Below are 16,220 nucleotides of genomic sequence, written 5' to 3'. Positions count from 1 at the left end.
AATGCCTTTTATAGTTACACATTCTTTTTTACTTTAATCTGCAAGTGATGGTAAAGTATTAGTTTCCTGAGGGTCTTTGTGTTCAAAGGAAAATGGAGTTCCATTAATGGAAAGAAGTAGCTTCAAATATGTCTAATACTACTGGCCTACAAATTTCAGAAGCAGGAGGAGGAGGTGCTATTCTACTTAATTCAAGAGTCTATAGAGAGAATTTAACAGCATGGTGTAGTGGAAAAAAGAATACAGGGTTTGGAAATCTTAACAAAAATGATTGAAATTCTGTGACCTTCAGCAAAATAACCTTTTTGAGCCCTGGGCTCCCCATGAATAGAAAAAAAGATAACATTAACTTCATAGTGTTTTCGAGGAGATTAAAGATAATATTTACAGGTGACACTCATGTTTTTGGCATATGGTACGAGATCAATGTATGATAGTCATTATTAGTATAAATATATATCCCCAGTTATTAATAAAATGTATCAATGGGGATTCTATTTTAGATTTTATGTAGTAATGGGAAATCTTAAAAACCCATAAAAATAAAACAAAATGAATGGATGACTCCTGGAAATTCCAAGAAAGAAAGATAAAACTCTAGGGACATGTTAAGTAGCAACATGCAAGATTTTGGTAGATGCTTTTTGAGTCTTAGCTGATATAATAGCTAAAGATTAGCCACTTCCCACACTATGTCTTAACTTTTTCATTGCTTCAGCCTACTCCAAAGGTAAAATGGATGAAGGTTTTCCAGACAAAGATTATGAGGATGACATAGTTTTTTTTCTACTTTCTCTTCTTCTCAGACTGTATGCTTTTCTTACTTAGCATATAAAGTAAGCATAAGTCTAGTTTCTTCAGGAATCAGAGTTTCTGTCTTAACATTCTCTATCCAACTTTCCTGCACTTGTTCCTACAGTCTTTTCTGGACACCTCTCCCAACCTTCCACTCTGTCTAATTTCCCTTTCTTGTTTGTTTAATAAAAATTCCTCTTTCTTTATCAATTCTCAATCTCCTTCACTGCTCTCCTTAAGAATTATAAAACACATATTGGGATGTTAAAAGCAGTTACTTTCTTGCCCTAAGGATCTTCATTGTCTTAGATTTAAACTGATCAAATTCCCATATTTATATTTTAACATATATTATTTTATCCACTGGCCTGGGGTTATCCTTAAAAAGTCACTTTTTTTCTTTTTTAATGGAACAATTCACAGATTTGGATCTCATCTTTGCATAGCGGGCCAATCTTCTTTGTTTCATTTCAATTTTAGTATACATGCTACTGAAGTAAGTACTCTTTTTTGTTTGTTTATTTAGAAGGGGATCTCTTGCTATGTATATGGCCTATTTGCAATAGTTTAAACTTCTTTTTACTCTAGCCAGATACTCATTTATCCTTTTATTTCCCTATGAAACATCCTGTTACAGAACCCCACCAATGCTGTTCTGGAACAGCTGTGGGGTTCAAGTGCCCAGTGCCAAGAAGCATGACTCCCAATGCAAGAGCTTGGTGAAAAAGGAAAGGGGTTGTTTATTTAAAGGTTATACAAATTTAGAATAATGGCAGATTTCTGCCATTAAGTCCCGCTCCCTTTAAAAATACCCAAAACACATAGTCCTGCATCCCTTTGCCAAACCAGGCCAGTTTCAGAATATGCCACTCAGAGGTAGTCTTTCAGAAAAGCAGAAGTCTGTAGCTCAGCATCTCTGGTCACAGGTCAGCTCCAAACATCTCTCATGAATCTGAATCACTAGGCAGGTCCCCAAGCTCCATCAGCTCTGTCGCCATCTTCTCCAGGCAGGCTTCCAGGCTGACCTCGTGTCAGACTCAATGACTTTCAGACCTGCCAGCAGACCTCCTCTCTTACTGCAGATTTTGTGGCTCTCTCTCTCTCTCTCTCTCTCTTAACCTTCAGCCCACCTTAATTTAAATGCTTGGTTCAGGCCTTCCTTTGTGACTCCATAGTCGGCTTACTATGGTGTGTAGTGTCTGTCATTTTTGCCTGTTCCCCAGTGACTTTTACCCTCTCTTAGCTGCCATCTTTAGCCAGGGCAAAAGTCCCCAGGTTCCACGGACATCCTGGGTGGGCCTCCAACCCCTGCCTTTCTCACAAGTGCTCTATGAGCTAGCCCCTGGTTATATCATGAGTCACTGCACGTTCTCAGAGTCACTACACAATTCACCCTAGGCAGCAGCTCTCTTCCCTTCAGGAAGACAGGGCTATTAACTTGCCTTTTGTTATGCAATGTATCTTAAATGCTATACCATCTCTTCTTCCCCTGTTTCAGGGGAACCATGCTCTGCACCTCATTATAATCCTACAAAATAGTCTAAAATATAAACAAAATATAAATGAAGGCTGGTCTTTTTGAGGGGTAAATGGGTCTATATCTCTGGTTATTTCCATGGTGCCCACAGTATCTCTGGAAAATCTCTGAGGAACCTCAGGCCTGGGGAAACACATTTGAAAACCTTTGAGTTAATAAAATGAGTTATTAACTGGAATTCTGAAGACTTAAGGTTTACCTTTAGTTTAACATCAAATATGTGTCACTAATAGGGTTAATTGTTTCATCTGTAATGCAAGGGTTTAGAACAGTTGTTCTTAATTTTGGTTCTGTATTAGAATCACCTGGGGAGCTTTGAAAACTCTTGATGTTAGGCCTCACTCTATACCAATTAAATTAGAATCTCTGGGGTGTGACCCATACAATAGCATTTTTAAAAGCTCCCCAGGTGATTCCAGTATGCAATCAAGTTGCAAAACCTCCAAAGACTTTTTGAGGAATAATGTTCCATAAGTCCATGGGTCTGTGCAGCCTGTTTTAGTAGATGTACTTAAAATGTACAGAATCTTTTTATTTATAGATAGTATTCAGGAGTGGGGATGATGGTGGACATAAAGATTGAAAGCTAGGGAAAAAAAAGTGTTGATTTTTTAAATAACTCATTGTGTTGGGCAAAATACTTAACTTTGTTATATCCCTGATGGGAGTAATTTTAACTTCCTGTAAAATAAAGCTCTCAACTGAAAAATCATATTTAAATGCAATGTTATTATTATTTTTTTTTACCAATAATGGCACCATTTGTTAATATGAGCATCCAAGAATGACGCCTAAATATTTTACTCACAAAATAAATAGAAAAGGCAGATTGACTACTGAAATGTAAAATATGGTTAATATCCCTCAGCTGGTGGTTTAGATCGAAGATACATTGAATATGTTGATAGCAAAGGCAATCTCCTATACTGAGATGCTGCTTTAACAGTGCCTCTTCAAAAAGGCAAAAAACAAAACAAACAAAAAGAACCCCCCCCAAAATCAGGATTACTATTAGTGCTTTTTATTGATTATAAAAAACTATTGTTTCAGAAGATTTTTCATATTAGAAAAAATTCACAATGAGTGCTTTTACTAATGGCCATGAGCGACATTTGGGTGAGTCATAATGAACATTAGCATATAGAATAATCTGAGAGATCATAACATAAGAAAATTGCTTTGACTGTTTAACCTAGGTCATTTGGCCACTGAACACTCTTATGAAATATATCTTTAAATATTTAATGTTTTACACTGCCACTTTAAAAATGCTAATTGATCTAGATGGAGTAATAATTAGTAGATATTCAAAGTGTTTGCTTCATTTTTTCCTTTCATTTTTATACAATTCTTCAAATTTATGAAGTACACAAGAACACAAATAATGGTCTTTAGAACTCCAAAGAATACATGAATGATAAATGTGAAGAGAAGTTGTAGGAGGTAGGACCAGAAAGAAATGTACTAACAGCAATTAAAAGCTATTGTAAATAATCTAGGTCTGCTATTGTAGACTAACATTATCTTCTCTAGCTCTATTCCTCCTGCTTGGTTCCAAAAATTTTTTTTTTAGAATTTGCAGGAGTACAACAAAAAGTGTTGTTTGTAATAGATGTGTTTAACATTATAATTATTTATACTTGCTTTTATTTTTATCATTTACTTCTGTTGATATTTCAAATAATAACAGAAGACGAAGTGAGGCATGAGTATAAAACAGTTGAGAGCTCCATGTCTGGTTAGAACAGAAAACTGACAACTTTGGACAGTGTGGTGGTGCCTTGGTATCCCCATCTAATTGAAGAATGGTATATTCTGGTCAAACATTTTTCCAGTTACTTCATTTTTTTTTATACTAAAACTGATATTACAGCATAGGTGTCAGGGTTGAATTGTAGAACTCTCTGGATTGATTTTCAAGTCGTATGTACATTTTAGAAAAGCAGCATTTTAACAGCTACAGATCTTAATAGAGTTACTAGGCCATCAGCTGACATGTCAACGCACCTTGAAAGAGGTTTCATCAAATGCAAAGGTAAAGTTCTGTCAGATGATGTTAGCAAAACAAAATAAGCTCACAAGAAGAAGGAAACATTTTCTCTAAATATTCTAGTGTTACAAAAAAGAATTCTATAAAAGTCCTTGAGAAGGTGTTTCAAATGTGATGTCTGAAAAAAATATAAGAGATTGAAAAGGCAGTAAGGTAAATGAAAGCACTTCTCTAAGGATTTAAATAGAGTGATAAAATGTCAAAATGACTATTCACTTAATAATGGGGGGGAAACCCCAAAACTCTAGAGTTACTTTAAGTTGAATGAACTGTTGATTCCATTGGGCAAGAGCAAACATAAAAAGTAATGCTTTCCAGGCTTGGGGAAATAAAAGATAAATTGTCGATAGTAATTTAAATTAGGCCAGGAACTGCTGTAGATAGTTTCTGACTAAAAAGCTTCTATGGTCAAAGGAGTTCAGGGAAGTTGCATCAAAAACTGAGAACATCATATGCCAAGATTCTGGGGTTTTAATATACTAATGTGTACTGTGAATAATTCTCATGTGTATCCATTATATAGTTTCCAACATTTACTTGACTATAGATTTTTTTTTAAAAGAGACTATGTCTCTGAAGACGTGGAACCCAAGGGGGTACGCATTGGGAAACAACAAGTTAGCCCTTTAGTTTGACGAAGATTTTATTGACCTTATGATAAGCCTAGCTGACCTGTCTCTCTGTAGGCACCTCCTGGTTCCTGCTCTCTACTGTTAGCTCTAATACTCACATCTAGTTTAACTTTGGGCCTTTTCCTGGATTAAATCAATAACAATTTTCCATCTTTATGAGACTGGAATTGTTATCTTTGTAGAGGAGAGAAATAGGATAAAGAAAGGTGAGCAGACTCTCTCAAGTTTACACAATATATATGTTAGTATGTTAGATTTTGAACTTTATAGTTCTTTTCTCCACTCTGCTGAGTGTTGCTTTCCAGCTTAAAAAAATACAATGCATTTGTTTTTGGTTAATAAATTAGTCTGGCTTGGGTGGAACCCCTATTTCTGAATGGGACTCTGGGTTTGGCTTGAATTTTGAAAGAAATGGCCTGAAGTTTTTGATGAAAGGCTGTATATATTTTGAAAATAGGGCCTACTTATTGGAAACTAGGGCTTATGCAAATAATAACAGAGAAAGGAAGGAAAACCGATTTCCTCTGTGAATAAAATAAAGATGTCTTAAAAGTAAGAGTATATATTTCAAATTGACTAATCATGAAAAGTTGAATGCTAAAAATGAACACATTTTGAAGGGTTTAGGGATATTTGATTTCAGATGCAGAATTACAGTGTTACCTTGGTACTCATTGTTAATTCATTCTGGAACTTGTGACAAGTGCTGAAACTGACAAGTACTGAATGATGAATCATTTTCTCTTGTAGGGTGGATCATGACTCATACAAATTCTAGCAAGTGCAACGAGTCCTGAGTGAGCGTCGAATGCCGAAACATTTTTTTTCTTATCAAAATGTGGTGAGTACAGGGTTTGACAAGTTCTGAAGCCGACAAGTACTTAGGTGTACCTGCATTTAAAAGAAGATGGAAATGTAAGTTAGAAAGGACTGACTGTAGATAGACTGGTCATTTTCAAAAAGGGGAAATTGAGATGAGAAAGCAGCTAGGCATAGAATAGGTTTTCAATAAATATTTGATGACTGAATGTCAGAGTAGACTAGTAAATAAACGCTGATCATTATTTTAAGGGAAAAAATTGAGTCAGCTGAGGTTAAATGATTTACGAAAGGTTTACAACGAAGTCGGAGCAAAAATGGAAATAGAATCCTGTCTCCCAGTTCTCAAACCAGGATAGTATGCCTCTATGCTTTCTATTTTATCTATTATAACTGTGCATGATTACGCAAAAAACAAAAAACAAACATTTGAAATTTCAGACTATACGTGAGGCCTAAGATAAATTGTGTCTCATGATGAATCCTGTTTAATATTGTTTGTAACTTATTGACATTGCAATTTTTGAATGGTCTGAGATTTTTCCTCACACTCTGGTGCATTGAATAAACCTTAACAATATGAAACTTGTACTCACCTGCTATGATATAGATCTCTAGCAACATTCTTCCATTAGATGATATAATACAGAATTATAATACCAATTTAAGAGGTATACTTATGTTATTATTCATGACTTGTGTTTTGTTCTAAATCTATAAAGTATGAATTTATTAACATTTGCTTAGATACTTATTTTATTTTAGGTGCATATTTAATTTTAAATTATATTTTATTGATTATACTATTACAGTTGTCCCAATTTTTTCCCTTTTGCCCCCTCAATCCAGCCCTCTTTCCCCTGTTTTGTTAGGCAATCTGCACACTGTTGCCAATGTCTATAGGACATACTTATGTGTTCTCTGGCTACTCTATTTCCTATGCTGTACTTTACATCCTCATGACTCTTCTGTAACTACCAATTTGCCCTTCTTAATTCTTTCACCCTTTTTGTCCATTCCCCAACCCTCCTCCCATCTGGCAACCATCAGAATATTCTCTGTATTTATGATTCTGTTTCTGTTTGCTTATTTATTTTGTATTTTTAGATTCAATTGTTGATAGATCTGTATTTGTTGCTTTTTTATTGTTCATATTTTTGATCTTCTTAAAGAAGACCTTTTAACTTTTTATATAATGCTGGTTCAGTGATGTTGTACTCTTTTAGCTTTTTCTTGTCTGGGAAGCTCATTATCTACCCTTTTCTAAATGATAGCTTTGCTGGGTAGAGTAATCTTGGTTGGGGTAGAGAATCTTGGATGTAGGTTCTTGCTTTTCATCACTTTGACTATTTCATGCCAATCCCTTCTAGCCTGCAAAGTTTCTTTTGAGAAATTAGCTGACAGTCTTATGGAGGCTCCCTTGTAGGTTACTAACTGCTTTTCTCCTGCTGCTTTTAAGATTCTCTCTTTGTCTTTAAACTTTGGCATTTTAAGTATTACATGTCTTGGTAAGGGCCTCTTTGAGTTCATCTTGTTTGAGATTCTCTGCACTTTCTGAACTTGTATGTCTAGTTCCTTCACCAAGCTATGGACGTTTTCTGTCATTTTTTTTCAAATAAGTTTCCAATTTCTTGTTCTCTTTCTTCTCCAGACACCCTATGATGTGAATTTGGTATACCTAAACTTGTCCCAGAGGCTCCTAACACTCTTCATTAAAAAAAAAATTTGTTCTTCTTCTTGCTGTTTTGATGGGGTGTTTCTTTTTTGTTTTTGTTTTTTGCCTTCTTATATTCCAAATTGCTGATTTGATTCTTGGCTTAATCCATTCTACTGTTGATTCCCTATAAGTTGTTCTTTATTTTAATTAGTGTAACCTTCAATTTTGACTGGTTCTTTTTTAGGATTTCATTCTTTTTTATACTGTTTAAGTTCTCACTAAGTCCACTGAGCATCCTTAAAACCAGTGTTTTGAACTCTTCATCTAATAGCTTGCTTGTTTCCATTTTGATTAGTTCTTTTTCTGGAGTTTTTCTGTTCTTCAAGTTGGGCCATGTTTCTTTGTCTCCTCATTTTGGCAGTCTCCCAGGATTGGTAGAGTGGCCTAATATACTAGGTGTCCTCTAGGGTCCAGTGGCACAGTCTCCTCTATTACCCAAGCTGGGTACTCAAGGTATGTTAACTGTGAGGGCTGTGTATACCCTCTTGTTGTAGTTGAGCCTTGATTGCTGTTGGTATGTCCCAGGTCAGCCACCAGCTGTATTCTATCTGGGGTCATATAGCATAAGCTACAAAGTGATTTGCAGACAGCTGCTACTTGTACTGGGCTTGGAGGTGCCCAGGTGAGGCTGTGCTGTGAATGAAGGCCAGCTGCTGCTAGTATCAGGCCTGAGGCAATTTAGCGAGAGATACAGGGCTCAAAGAAGCCAGATGCTGCTTGTTTGACATAATTTATGATAATCTGAAGCGTGGTCCAACACAAGCCATTGGTATGGAAAAGCCACTGGAAACTGCTTGGTTGGGACCAAAATGTTAGTGGAGCAGGGCCTCCAGGAATTACCAGGGTGGGGAAAACAGTATGAGCCAGATTGATGGAGTCTCAGATATGACACCTGGCTGCCAGCTCTGTGGTTCTTTGGGGAGGAGGGCTCAGCACTTTTGACGGGAAGAAAGCTACCCCACAGCTCTAATCATGGTGCCGGACAGATCAGTTTTTCATCATATGTCTCTGATGCCTTTCAATCTGGTGCCACATGCTGGAGTTCAGAGGGAGCAAGTCTGAGTAAATCTTTGTGCAGGACCTTTAAGAGGATCTGCCAGGGCATCCAGCAGTTTCTGTCTCCACAGCCTTTTTCCTCACTGGGTTTTCAGCCAGAAGTTATGGTGACATCTTTTCCTGGCACTAGAACCCTGGCCTGGGGGGCCTGGAGTAGAGCTGGGACTTTGCTCCTGATATATCCCACCAATTTTCATCCACCACATATGGGTGTGGGACCAGCTCATTCCATGTCTCTTCCCCTCCTACCAGTATCGATGTGGTTTCTTCTTTAATTCCATAGTTGTAGGACTTCCGTTCACCTCCATATCTAATGGTCTGTGTGATGGTTGTTCTATAGTTTAGTTGTAATTTTGATGTTGTTGTGTGAGAAGGTAAGCCTTGTTTACCTATACCTCCATCTTGACCAGAAGTTCTATGTTTTTATTTTAAATGCATTAGTGTAAGTAGCTAGTTAATATTAATAAAGGAAGAGAGCAAATGAGATCAGACATTAAGCCTAATAAACTAGGGAGCTGAGTCAAACATTAAGCCTGACTTACTAGGTAGCTATAACATTTGCAGCTTCCCAGGGGACCATTGCATTCTCTACCAAGGACACTTAATATCTGAAGAGGGCACCCTGAGGGACAACCAGCCATTGTCAGGGATTACCAAGGGAAAGATAAAGCAATAAAGGGGAAATTCCTTTGCTAGGTACATGCACAGTAGAAACCAAGATGGCACAGGGGATACCCTTCTACACTGAGGCATGTGCAGTAGGATTCAAGATGGTTATCATGAAGAGGAGGTGCCTAGCCTGAGAAAAATATCAGATTGGATAGGGGGAGGACCAAACACAAGCCCACAAGGATTAAAAAGGAGATTGGTTAGCTTGAAAGAGAGCATACCCTTTCCCAAGCCTGAGGTAATATAATCAAAGCTTAATAAAGGCCATATTTGGTAGCACATGTTTGTTCATGTGCTAGCTTGTTCAGTTGAATGCTCTCTCCCTGTATCAGCCATATGGTGTGGCTCCAAGCATGGGTCTGTTGCAGCCATTCAGGCTCAAGTGCAGGCCTGGGTGCACAAGTGCAGCACCAGCCAGAGTGCTGCCAGGCACAGAGACTAAGCTAGTCAGATAGGGAAGAACCTAAGCTGGACTGCGCTTTGGTATGGACTGGACTGAACTACAAAAACCTTGGATGCCCTGTTGATGCTGGGTAATGGCACAAAATCTTTGGACTCTGGATCTTCTTCTGGCCTCGGTAATGGAAAGGCTGGACTTCTTCCAAAGCAGGACAGGTCTAAGCTACCTGGTCCTGGGTGAGATATTGGGCACCTGGGGATGGGTATTTGTCTTTGCTCCAACTTCAATAAATCTTACCACTATACCTTATCCTTCTACATGTGTATCCCCTAAATGCTTTTCTTGTGACTATGTGGAAAAATCCCGTTTCCACTGGCAACAAATTGGATAATTTTACATTTTTTTTTAGACTTTAATGCCAAACCTTAGTTGATTTTGGTGGACTAAATTAACTATTTACATTACTTCCCTTCCTTTCCTTCTTTCCCTTTCTTTTCTTCCTTCCTTCCTCCCTTCCCTTCCTTACATCCTTCCTTCTTTCTTTTCTCCATGACTCAGCAATTATCTACTTTTAGAAGTGGTGGCACTGCCCTATTCTTAACATATTTTATGGTTGCACAAGAGTTAGCTTAATTAATAATTATGTTCTGTGTACTATTCTGCATACATATTTCATAAAAATAAAAATTAAAAGCAAAGTTATATTTTATATGGTTTTAGTATATAGTGGATTGTAATTTATTAATGGAAATATTTGCATATGTAATTATTTCTAATTCACAGAAATCTATGAAAGTTCCAGAGTGTGGAACTTTCTATTTCTATCCTACTTTATTTATGAATGAGTCTCTAATAGACAGAGTTCATAAGTGGTTTATTTGATTTAAAAATATTTTTATTAAACATCTTGAATTATATAAAGAACATAAAGGATTAGAATTATAATTTAGTGTTATAATACTTTGACACTTTACATAAAATAGTGCCTTGTATTTAGTAAGTACTCAATGTTTATTACTCAGCTGATTCTGAATCAAGTTATAGTCACAGAAAGCTATGAACCAAAGAGACCCTACTCTTCTGGTTTCTATCTTTATCAGCATTACTTTTTTTTTTCCCTTAAGGTTCAGTACCTGAAACTCTTCCATCCTATGCTTAAATTGACTGTTGTGATCATCCAGTCTCATGGCTTTAAATACCATGTATATGCTAACTATACATAAATATGCAGCTATAGTGTGAAGTTCTCTTATGAACTCCAAGCTCTTATATCCAACTTGTGTTTTGTCTTATGATAGATATCTAATAGTCATTTCAAACACAATATGTTCAAATTTGAATTTCTATGTCTGCTTTTAGCAAAGTTTCCCCATCCCATTTCATGCCACCTGGATCCTCCAGTTGCTCAAATCAAAGGTCTTGGAGTTATCATGTATTTCTTTCTTCCTTTTATACCCCACATCCAACTCATTAGCAAATCTGTTGCTTCTGTATTCAAAAAAATCAGGAATAAATATTTTTCTTGACTTCTATTGCTACCACTATAGGTCAGTCTACTACCATCTATCCACTGGGTTGCTGTAATTCCTACATTGCCTTTCTATTTGCACATTTTATTTAATTTGCAAACAATCAATTCTCTGCATGTGGTTCAGAATGATCCTGTTCAAATGTATGTTAGATCATGATACTCCTCTGCTTAAAACCCTCCAGTAGCTCCCATCTCACTGTAAAAAGGCTACAGGCCCTACATGACGTGTTCTCACCATTTTGTAACGTCATTTTCTTGTTTACTCAATACAGGACCCACCTGCCTCCTTGCTGCACCTTGAAAAGACTAAGTGTCTTCCAGCCTTAACACGTTTGTATTTGCTATTGCCTCTTTATGAAAAATTTGTCCCCTCACTTTCTCAGGACTATGCTCAAATGTCTACTTCTTAATGAGACTCTCTCTGAATATACTATTTAAAATTGAGACTTTACATAGTCTCCATCTCCTTTAATTTTTCTTCATAGCACTTATTACCTTCTAATGTACATATTTTACTAACCTATTGTGCCTCAGGTTCGCCCTTTATAATAGAATTACCGTGAGAACATGACTTTTGTTTTTTCCACTGCTCTATCATAGTACCTGTAAGAGTACCTGGTACATACTAGATACATAATAAATGTTTATAGAACAATGAATTGTATTCATTAATTATGTTAATGTCAGGTTTTGTAGGCTTATCTTCTTATATTTGCTACAGTTTTATATTTTCATTTTAACATTCTATATTTACAAATTGGGTCAACTTGGGCCTAGGAATTATTTTGACTAGTATGAGCTTCTGGTAGTGCTGGGCTACAGCTGGTTTATGTAGTTTTTCCTGATTATATACAGATGATTGTACACATCTCTTTGCCACTGCATATTTGGTGACATCATGTTGCTAGCCATAGTGGGAGAGAATTTACATCTCTGATCTTGGCAAAAACTACGGTTCAGGGTTTTTTTTTCCTCAGAGACTGGGTTGTTAAAAGATTAGCACACCCCTAGTTGTTGGATAATGTGGAAGCATGACAAGGTACCTAACCTATTCAGCAACAAGCTGTAGCCAGATCCTTTGCTATATGAAGCTCAAGGATTTCACTTAGTTTGTTATGATTAAGGAAATCACTGCTATGTAAGGAGTAACAAACTTGTAGAATCTGCATTGTAGAGAGGTTCAAGTAGACACGAGATGGAAAAGGCAAAAGAAGTATTGGTAGTTGTTATCAGAAGCAGTTCATGACTTTGTTCCAGCTGGTGATTGAATGAATAAAAGTATAGGATCTACATCCTTAAAAATGGAGGAGTGGTAAGAGCTAAATAGTGACAGGCAGGATTTCAGCCACAATGAGTTAGCAATGAAGACAGGGTTCCATTCCTAGTGAGGAACTAGAAACCTAGACTGGAACATTGTACAGATAATTAGTCAGGAATGGAATACTATCTGTAGCATGGTGTTTTGAGAAGACTAATATGTAATTTAACACCCGTTAGTTTAGTTTAGCACCCTTCAATTTTTATCCAACCCTTAGAGCAATGTTTCCAAAGTTGAAGAATGCATCAGCATCAGCTAGAGGACTTGCTAAAACAGAGATTGCTGGGCTCCATCCTAGAGTATTTTATTGAGTAGGTCTGGCCCAGGCAGGGAAGGTGGAGATTGAGAACTACTGTCAGCCTCCCTAATACTGTTCTGAACAGTCAATCGTAGTCCCAAACATATTCATTCACCCCTGAAGTCTTGCAGTTAGCCAGACCTTTACTTTTTGAAAGGCAGTTTAACTTTCTTGATGGTTTTATTCCTCCTTCCTTCTAAGGTGGCTTATTTCTACCAATGGAATATACTACTCTTCTTGAGAAGAGTTCTAATGAATCAGTTTTCTTATTACATTTTCAATAATAACGATTCTTATAATATTTTATTGTTCCTGGATGGCAAATCCCTCAGTCTCATCCAGGCTTTAATCCATGATGAGAAGGCAGTATCATCTCAGTGATGAGTAAGATACCAGCTCTTATTCTTAGCTTGGTGGATGTCAGGTATTTGGGAACAAGACCAGTTCTAGAATTCTAGGCTCTGTAATCATGGATTTAAGTTGATGATACATCTATCTCTTCAAAGAGAGACAGAGACAGAGAGGAGGAGGAGGAGGAGGAGAAGTAAAAAAAAAGAAATGCAATTGAGTCTATAAGTAGAAGAAAGTATCAGAAACTGTACACTGTACTTGATAGGAATTAGAAAAATAGGGGCTACTGCAAATGTTATATTTGTCCCCAATTATAAGGTCACTGTCATCTGATCATTAATAAGAATGTATTGACTTTATGCATGTGATATACTAGTACAACTTAATAATTACACATATTTTAAAAACCTGTTCAAGAGGAAGATGGTGGAGGAGTGAGGGGAGGCTGCGCTTTCAGGTTCCTGAGACCCGTCTGCAGTTTGGGCTAATTGCAGACAGAACATCTCAGTGAGCAGCTGGACACTGGCAGGAGTCGAGCCAAGGCACTGCTGGATTAGAGAAAATCCATCTGGGAACAACCTGTTTAGTGAGGATAGCAGAGGAAAAGGGGATGAAATGGGATTCCTGACTGGGGTGGCTGCCCGAGCTATGGCTGGAAGTACACAAAGGCTTTTTGGTGACCACAGGCTGCCCTGGAGAGGAGTCGGGAGGAGAGCAGATCTCTGCCCGCTGGCAGAGACGGGACTTGACCAAGTGGCATTGGCGCTGAAGGACAGGAGGCAGCGTGCTGCCGGACAAGTGAGAACATAATTCTCCTTTATATTTTTCTGTAGTGGACAATGGAGAGGGGAGGAAAGTTTGGGGGTGGTAAGCCATTCTTGAGGAGCACAGGTGCAGAGGTGCGCTCATCCACTCCCCAACCCTACCCTTGGGTCACGGGGGCACGCATAGGGAAATGCCCTCATTCACTGGCCCAGGTGCGTGGGGCAGTGAGTCCAGATGTCCCTCGGACACTCCCCAATGGACATAAGATCAGTCCCCAACGGGCACAGGGAGGGCCCACTGAACATGCAGAGGACCATGCACAGACACCCCTAGCCAGCTCCCGTGGGCGCCGGGCCCCAGGCCGGAAAGCAGACCACTAGCGCAGGCTCTGTTCGTGCCCGCCCAGATGGGTGAGGGAAGGCGGGCGGCTGCAGCACGGGAACAGCGGGTGGCAGCGACTCACAGACGCTCACTTCCACTGAGCACAAGTGTCCAGGGCCCCGCCCTAAGAGGCGAGAGACCAACTCCTGGAGCTCGGCTCAGCAGGACTAACGGCACGGGCGTGCGAGCGCAAAAACACCTCAGCCCGGGGACAATAGGCACCAATCGCAGGGCAAGCTCTTGGGCCGCCCTGCCCGAGTGTGCAGGGGCGCGTGAACAAGGACACCTCAGCTGGCTCCAGCAGGTAGCAAGGGAGTGCGCCGTGCTGGCAACCGTGGGCGCACACCATTGTGGCAACCACGGGCGCACACCAGTGCTGCAAGAAACAAGAACCTCTGAACCACCACATTAGACCAGATGCGGACACAGAAAAAGAAGGCGACACACCAAGGCTGAACTGAGTAAAAACATTCCTTTTTTTTTCTCTCTTTTTTTTCCTCTCTTCTTTCTTGTTTTCTTCTTTCTTTTCTTTTTTTCTTTCTTTCTTCTTTTTTCTTGTTGTTGGTTTTTTGTTTTTGTTTTTGTTTGGTTTTTTTTTGTTTTATTTTTTCCCCTTCCAAAAAAAAAGGAGAGAGGAGGAGAGGAGAGGAGGGGAAGAAAAGAGGAAAAGAAAAACAAACTGTATCTCTAATGTGTTGCATATAACCTCTCCTTCTCATCCTTTCTCTGTAATTGTTGTTTATTTGTTTGTGTGTCTAGTTTAGCGCCCCTATCACTCTAACTAATAGAATATAATTACTATATAAACCCAATACAATACAATCCCACTTTCTTACTATATTATGGATTTTTCCATCCTTTTCTTCTATTTTTATTAACATACAATGTAAATATTACCTACTGGCTTGCATAGTCTCAACTATTATTAATCTATCACACCCTCTATCAAAAATTTTATTTTTCCTCCCTAAAAACAACTCTTATCTATTCTTCTTATAGTATAAAAGCTCTACTCTCTTTACATTTATATTAATACTGGCTCGTTGGCTGATGATAGCGGGATAGAGGGTGGGGGATATTTTTTGAGGGTGTGGGTCTCCTGCCTGGGCTGTGTGTTTATGTTTTTAACAGCATCTCCACAAAAGAACTCAAGACAAAGTGGATAGAGTGACTCTCAATTAACTAACCAGAAGGAAGATCCTACCAAAGAACATCTGAAATATAACCAGACAGCATAAACAAACAACATAAAGGATAGCCCAAGAACATCAGGCTCAGGATATCAAAGAGACTGCACCACTGAAATCCCCAGATCTCCCATAAAGAATCTCACACCACAAAGGAGGGAAGTCAAAGCAGACCACGCCCCCCCAATAAATAAATAAATAAATAAAAACAAGAAGAATCCAACATGGTAAGACGCAAAAATAACCCCTCAATGAAAAGAAAAGAGGAATCATCAGAAAGAGAGATAGATGAAATAGACATAGCCCAAATGTCAGACATGGAATTCAAAACAATGGTGGTAAAGAAGCTCAATATACTCGACATCCTTAAAAACAACTATGACAACCTCCAAGGAAGTTACCAGCAGCTCCAAGAAAATTACAGGGAACTTTCAGAGAACTACACCAGCATAAAAAAAGACAAAGAAACTGTTAACAAGAACCAGGAAGAATTGAAGAATTCAATCTCTGAACTGAAAAACACAGTAGAATCAGTCAGAAGCAGACTAAATGAAGCAGAGGATCAGATTAGTGAGTTAGAAGATAATGTAGAGAAAAACTCCCAGACAATACAGCAAAATGAAAAAAGATTGAAAAAATATGAACAAGATGTAAGGGAATTACAGGATAGCATGATAAGAAATAATATCAGGATCATCAACATTAGAGAGGGAG

General features: G+C 38.2%; 1 non-coding gene across 1 annotated transcript; it reads right to left on the bottom strand.

Annotated features, from left to right (window-relative positions):
* Positions 1 to 1,196: 1,196 nt before the first annotated feature.
* LOC150012876 (U6 spliceosomal RNA) lies at positions 1,197 to 1,299 on the bottom strand. Its single transcript, XR_016510945.1, has one exon. It is a non-coding gene; the product is annotated as a U6 spliceosomal RNA (small nuclear RNA).
* Positions 1,300 to 16,220: the final 14,921 nt, after the last annotated feature.

Source organism: Furipterus horrens, unplaced genomic scaffold (assembly GCF_987537825.1).
Source record: "Furipterus horrens unplaced genomic scaffold, mFurHor1.1.pri manual_scaffold_4, whole genome shotgun sequence".
Taxonomy (NCBI): Eukaryota; Metazoa; Chordata; class Mammalia; order Chiroptera; family Furipteridae; genus Furipterus; species Furipterus horrens.
The sequence above is the reverse complement of the archived record's forward strand: the minus strand, read 5'-3'. Positions and strand labels throughout refer to the sequence as shown.